The 6,488-nt window shown below is 37.3% G+C and overlaps 1 non-coding gene across 1 annotated transcript; it reads left to right on the forward strand.

Moving 5' to 3' along the window:
- The first annotated feature begins 777 nt into the window (after positions 1-777).
- On the forward strand, positions 778-850 carry Trnar-ucg. Its single transcript has one exon. It is a non-coding gene; the product is annotated as a tRNA-Arg (tRNA).
- The last annotated feature ends 5,638 nt before the right edge of the window (positions 851-6,488 follow it).

The raw sequence follows: 6,488 nt of genomic DNA on the forward strand, positions 1-6,488 counted from the left end.
TTTTTTTCCTGGCTTCAGTTCATTTTTTTCGCAGCCATATTCGCTCCCGAATCCTGTTTCCCTTGGATCAACCCAAACTCGTCCTAACCCCTCTTCGCCACCGAACCCTCGCAATGCATATGTTTGCTTTGGAGAATAATTGGTATCGATCGTGGGCCACCCACCACAGCCACCAATGGTTTAACTCTTCATTTGCTACGCCACCTATCCCCCACCCCTATCCCACCCTCAGGGGGTGAATCCATCCCTGGCGGTCAAAAACCACGTTTCTCACCCTCTCTTGGGCAGCATCCAGCCAACACCCTCGCCGGTCCCATCAGTATTTCCTAAACCCCCTACACCCTCTCTGCCGTGTTGGAATAATCCCTCTTCGTTTGCGAAAACAGCTGGGCACTTTTTACTTACTTATTCTTTCCTCTTGTTATAATAATTTCAGTTTCATTCAATTGAACTAAGAATAATTGAGTATTTTTTTTCCTTCTCATGACCGCCTTGTTTAGTGTAGATCCAATGTCTTGGAGCATATGTTATGAAGAATTTCTAATCAATTTTTTTTCCAGCGTGTTGGTATATTTCAAATGATTGGTATATTCATTCATAGGCCTGATGAAGGTATTTGCATATACGGAAACTTTGGTAAAAATTTGCTTTTAAAATTCTTCAAGACATATATTCAAAGAAGCTGAATCAAATCTAAGAATAAATATGAGAACTAGAGGGAATCAATACTCGACTTCATCTTTTCATAGACCGGCGTGAAACCCTCTGAGCCCGTGCGACCGTGTGGCCTAACGGATAAGGCGTCGGACTTCGGATCCGAAGATTGCAGGTTCGAATCCTGTCACGGTCGAATATTTTTGCTGACTTCGGTGGTGGCGGTGGTGGGGTAAATTTCTCGCATTGCTTATCCGAAGGCCGATTATAGCCTGAGTATATTACCCCCATCCAGGACATGTGACAACATCGCTCAGGTGTTTGCGATCCTTCTACGTTATCTTTTGATTTCCCCGATACAAAGACCTTTAAAGAGCCGTTTTCGGGAAGGTCAAGATAAATTAATAAATTAATGAATATTCGTCCAAATCAATGAGTGTCGATTTTATTTCATCAGTATATCTGTGTAAGCGGATGATTATTTTTTTAATTCAATATGGATATTTTTACTATCGTGAGTGACAAATAATTCCTCATTATAGCAACTTCTGAAAAAGGTAGGGACGGAAATGGGTAGTGACCTTGGTCTTCATGCCATATTGCTCGCACCAATTTTCAAAGGCCACCTATGTTTGCATCCCTTTCGCTGTCTGCTTACTGTAGTCTATTCACTTTATGCCTGCGGGTGAGCTTTCATGAGAAACCGGACACTCTCGGGTGGCTTCGCTGATAGGGGAGGGGTAGTACCAAGAGAGAGAGGAGGAGCGAACTCAACGTTGTCAAATGTAGATAGCCGTCTTACTTTGTCACTGAAAACGTGTGAGTCAAAGGTGGACACAGGTATTTTGACCCCAGCGCCGAGACAATATACCTACTCATTGGGGATAATCCTCCCACAGAAGCTCGTGGAAGGCATACTTAGTTACAAGCAAGGAGAATGCGTGAGGTTTGGCAACACTGCTCCAAGAGCAGATTCACGATGTTCAGTCGGCGGAGGTCTGAGAGCGACTCACTGAGACCACGCCCACTGTTTTTTGATTGGCAAAGGCAAAGTCACATGTCTAGAAACTTTCCTTCCCCTCACCTCCATATGCTTTGGCCACACCAGCTCACCCGCAGAGATGAAATGAACAGAGCATAACACATGTGGCATAGAAAATAATATTGACACTAACCGCTCATGTGCGTAAATTTTTATCGGCAAACTTTATTTATTTCTTTCCAGGGTATGCTCTCATGTCCGCTAAAGGCTGATTTCACTCTCTTCGCACAAGCACCAGATCTCTGCCTCTGCAGCTCTGACGTTTCTCCTCGCCGTAATCTGCCGCTGGGAAAGATTCATGTTTTCGGAAGGTATTCCGGTCTCGTGCAAACAGAGCGGTTTCCCGCAAGTCGTCTCGCCTCCTGCTCCGTCGTGGTGTGGGACTCCTTCGAAGGAGGAAGGTGAGTGTACCTGCACATTTCTCATATCTCTTCCACTCTGCCGGGTCTTCTCTTCAAATATTAGCGATTGCGGAGGAAAAGAAGACTCGCTTCCTCGTCGTCGGTCGCCGAGTTTGAACAGAGAGACGATTGCGGCCGCAAATCCTTGGAAGCATCGTCGAATCGACTTGCACTGTAATTCCCTCGGATAATCGTGCTCTCTTGTGGAAGAAATATGTACTTCGCGATATAAATCGTGAAAGTAGGTTAGTAGGATAGTAATGGCTACTATAGATGTGGATTAGCATTTGATTCTCGTCCCAAGATTATCTGAAATCGATCGCAATTTGTTTTCCCAGATTTGTGAAAACTAGGATTTTCTTTAATACTCAATCAAATTTTTTTATCTTACATAACAAAGAAAAGTCAAGCAGCTTGGTAAAAAAAAGTTACCTGGTTCTCAAAATTAACTAGAATTTTTGATATTTTTCCACGCTTATGGGACTTTGAATAAGAAAAATGGTTATATTCTTTAAAACTCTTGTGAGGGGTTGGGGAATACTATTTTAAGGTACCTACGTTATTGTATTGCCTTAACTTTAATAATGATTCGTTTTATAGCATCTAGATATGAATTATACTATGTAGTGGAGTGCTATTGGAATACCTGCTAACGAATGTGTAAGATAATAATCTTGAATACATCGGTTATTTTTTCGGATTTGAAGGGACTGATATTTCTCTTATAGCGAAACGTAAATCATATTGAGGAACGAGAACCAGAATTTTCGCTGGCGTAAATGATGGTTTGTTACTGAATTTTTAGAATCCAGTTATTGAATTTCAGAGCAGTGGCCAACGATTGAGAAGGAAAAAGGCTCTAGATAAAAGATTTTTATTTTAGTATTTTATTCTTCTCCCGAATTCATCCAACGATAAATTTTTGCGTGCCTAATTGAAGAAAGTAGTTAATTGTTGATGGTAACCCTTCACAGTACATTTAAGCATGCACTGCTAATAAATACAATGTTTATTTAGTACACCAAGCTTATTAGTCGATATACCTTCCTTAAAAACCTTGTCGAGTTACTATTTTGACTGTTTTAGTTCCTTTTCCGCATACATATTACATATTAAAAAAAAATAGGTGCATCAATGTAAAATATTTGAAACAATGAGATTTTTATGTTCATGCAAAAATTTTTTTTTCAAGTTAAGATTACATATAAAAATATGTTTCGATGTCTTTCAATTTTGTTGTAAATTCCCCCTCCTGACCCTTCAGGTTACTTTTGTTGCGTCTATAAAGTGGGAAACTGACTCATTGATTGTGTGATTGATACAAATTAGCAGGCCAAACTGTGATAGGTGTAGGTATATGGAATATTGGACGTAAAAGTAAAAAAAAATTCATCGGGAGGAAAAATCTGAAAAGTTGAAAAAGTCGATTAGTTTTCGAGATATATCGACTTGGATTAACATGGGAGCCTTATGGGACTACGACTTTTTCGCTTTAATTTTGTACTTTTAAACGTTCGAGGAACATGATATTCAATGGACATGGATAAGATTTTTTTGTCGATTTTTTGGTGTGGTTGCCATAGCGACGAATTGATATTTAGTATTTTTTATTACTGTTTGAATGCTCTCAATGCTTTTCTTATGGAAAAACTTTAGGAATTTTTTTGACCAACTTCCAATAATCGTACGACAAATTCCTTTGCCAAAAAGTTAGATAATTCTTCGGTTAATTTTTTGGCTATCTTGAAATTTTCGTACGTCAAAACAATTCCGAGGAATAAACGATTTCGATTTTCCATTGTAGAGGTGGTCGAATTTTCAATCTTGGATTTCGGCGTTGAGACATGTGCCATATGAAAATTTGGAATCTCCAAGAAAAACCGTTAGAGGGTTCTCCGAACCCTCACGTTTGAGCTCACTTTCGCCGTATCCCTCTTGGTTAATTAATAATTAAATACCGAAAAATGTCCTGCAAGCGAAAAATCATTGTCGCCATTTTTTTGTGGAGCATACAATCTTGAATATCTTAGCAACCGTTTAAGCTAGAGAAATGAAATTTTCAGAGTAATACTTTTATCACAATGGTCAACTTTTGCAATGATGACCATTTCGCTCGATCGATTCATGTGCGAGTTATATCGATACCAATCTCCTTGGTTACGCTTAAATCGCTAATAACTTTTTTCTAAATCAAGGCATGAATGTGAAAGTCATATATAATACTACTGTTAATGTCTTTTCTTCGACAAAAGTTAAATCAAGCGAATCGAGCGATTACAGTCGAAGTTATGATCGATAAAAGGTTGCATTCGATTGAGCCATTTTTCAGACCTATTTACATAGTTACGGGGATAAAAATTGTAAAAATATGTAAAGGAAGAAATGAATTATGCGTACACATAAATTATTTAGATGAGTAATGTTTCCTAACGAAGATATATCAATATGAATTTATATCTTTTTGTATTAGGTCCCCGTAAGAAATACACGCATCGCCCTATATACGTCACCAATATAAGAACATAGGCGAAATTTTGAAAGCGGGGATAGTAGAGAAGAGAGGGATAAGGGTATGGCCATCGAATGGAGGGGTTATCAATAGGATGCGAATTTTTCAATACAAGTGGCAGTAAGGTCGAATGTACGATTCGGTTTTTATAGCAAATACGCAAATTGGCATAAAATGATAAGTGTATACGTTGGACCAATGAAATTTAGTGAATTGGTACATCATGGTATTCCTCACAATGCGCAATGGAAACATGTTTTGTATATAGTCTCACGCTCGATATATATCCAATCTACTTTTTCATAAAATATATCGAATTGCTATAGCATATAGGATTTTACATCTAAGGACATAGTAGAACAGGAAATATATAGTAGATACCCATAGACCAGAAAAAAAACCAAAAATATTGCGAATTTTAAAGTACAGATGTCAGTATGATCGAAAAGTCGATTCGATTATTATAGCAAATACGTTAATTGGCATAACTTCAATTGTGTTTCCGTTGGACCAATGAAATTTGGTGAATGGGTACATCTTTGTATTCCTCACACTGCCCAATGGAATTTTTTTTTGTATGTAGTCTCACGCTCGATATATATCGAATATAATTTTTATTAAAATATATCGAATTGCTATAACACATAGGATTTTACATCCAAGGACATAGTTGACCAGGAATTATATAGTAGATACCCATAGACTGTAAGTTAAACAAAAAGCAATGCGGATTTTAAAGTACAGATGTCAGTATGATCGAAGAATCGATTCGATTATTTTAGCAAATACGTTAATTGGCATAACTTCAATAGTGTTTCCGTTTGACCAATGAAATTTGGTGAATGGGTACATCTTTGTATTCCTCACAATGTCCAATGGAAATTTGTTTTGTATGTAGTCTCACGCTCGATATATATCGAATATAATTTTTATTAAAATATATCGAATTGCTGTAACACATAGGATTTTACATCCAAGGACATAGTTGACCAGGAATTATATAGTAGATGACCATAGACTGGATATAAAAAAAATGTCATTGCGGATTTTACATTACAGATGCCAGTATAATCGAAGGATCGAATCGATTATTGTTAGCAAATACGCAAATTGGCATAACTGGATTAGTATATACGTTGGACCAATGAAAATTGGTGAATGGGTACATCTTGGTATTCCTCACATTGCCCAATGGAAATATTTTTTGCATGTAGTCTCACATTCGATATATATCGAATCTGCTTTTTCACAATATATATCGAATAGCTATAACATATAGGATTTTACACCCATGGGCATTCTTGACCAGGAATTATATAGTAGATGACCATAGACTGGATATAAAAAAAATGTCATTGCGGATTTTACATTAGAGATGTCAGTATAATCGAAAGATCGAATCGATTATTGTAGCAAATACGCAAATTGGCATAACTGGATTAGTATATACGTTGGACCAATGAAAATTGGTGAATGGGTACATCTTGGTATTCCTCACATTGCCCAATGGAAATATTTTTTGCATGTAGTCTCACATTCGATACATATCGAATCTGCTTTTTCACAAATTATATCGAATAGCTATAACATTTAGGATTTTACACCCACGGGCATTGTTGACCAGCAGTTATATAGAAGATGACCATAGCGTGGAAATAAAATCAATATCGTTGCGGATTTTACTGTACAGATGTCAGTATAATCGAAAGATCGATTCGATAGTTATAGCAAATGCTGAAATTAGCATATTTTGATTAGTATATTCGTTGCACCAATGAAATTTTGTTAATGGGTACATCTTGGGATTCTTCACAATGCCCAATTGAAATATTGTTTGTGTTTAGTCTCACGTTCGATATATATCGAATCTACTTTTTCTTAA

This window comes from Ischnura elegans, chromosome 6 (assembly GCF_921293095.1).
Source record: "Ischnura elegans chromosome 6, ioIscEleg1.1, whole genome shotgun sequence".
NCBI classification, from domain to species: domain Eukaryota; kingdom Metazoa; phylum Arthropoda; class Insecta; order Odonata; family Coenagrionidae; genus Ischnura; species Ischnura elegans.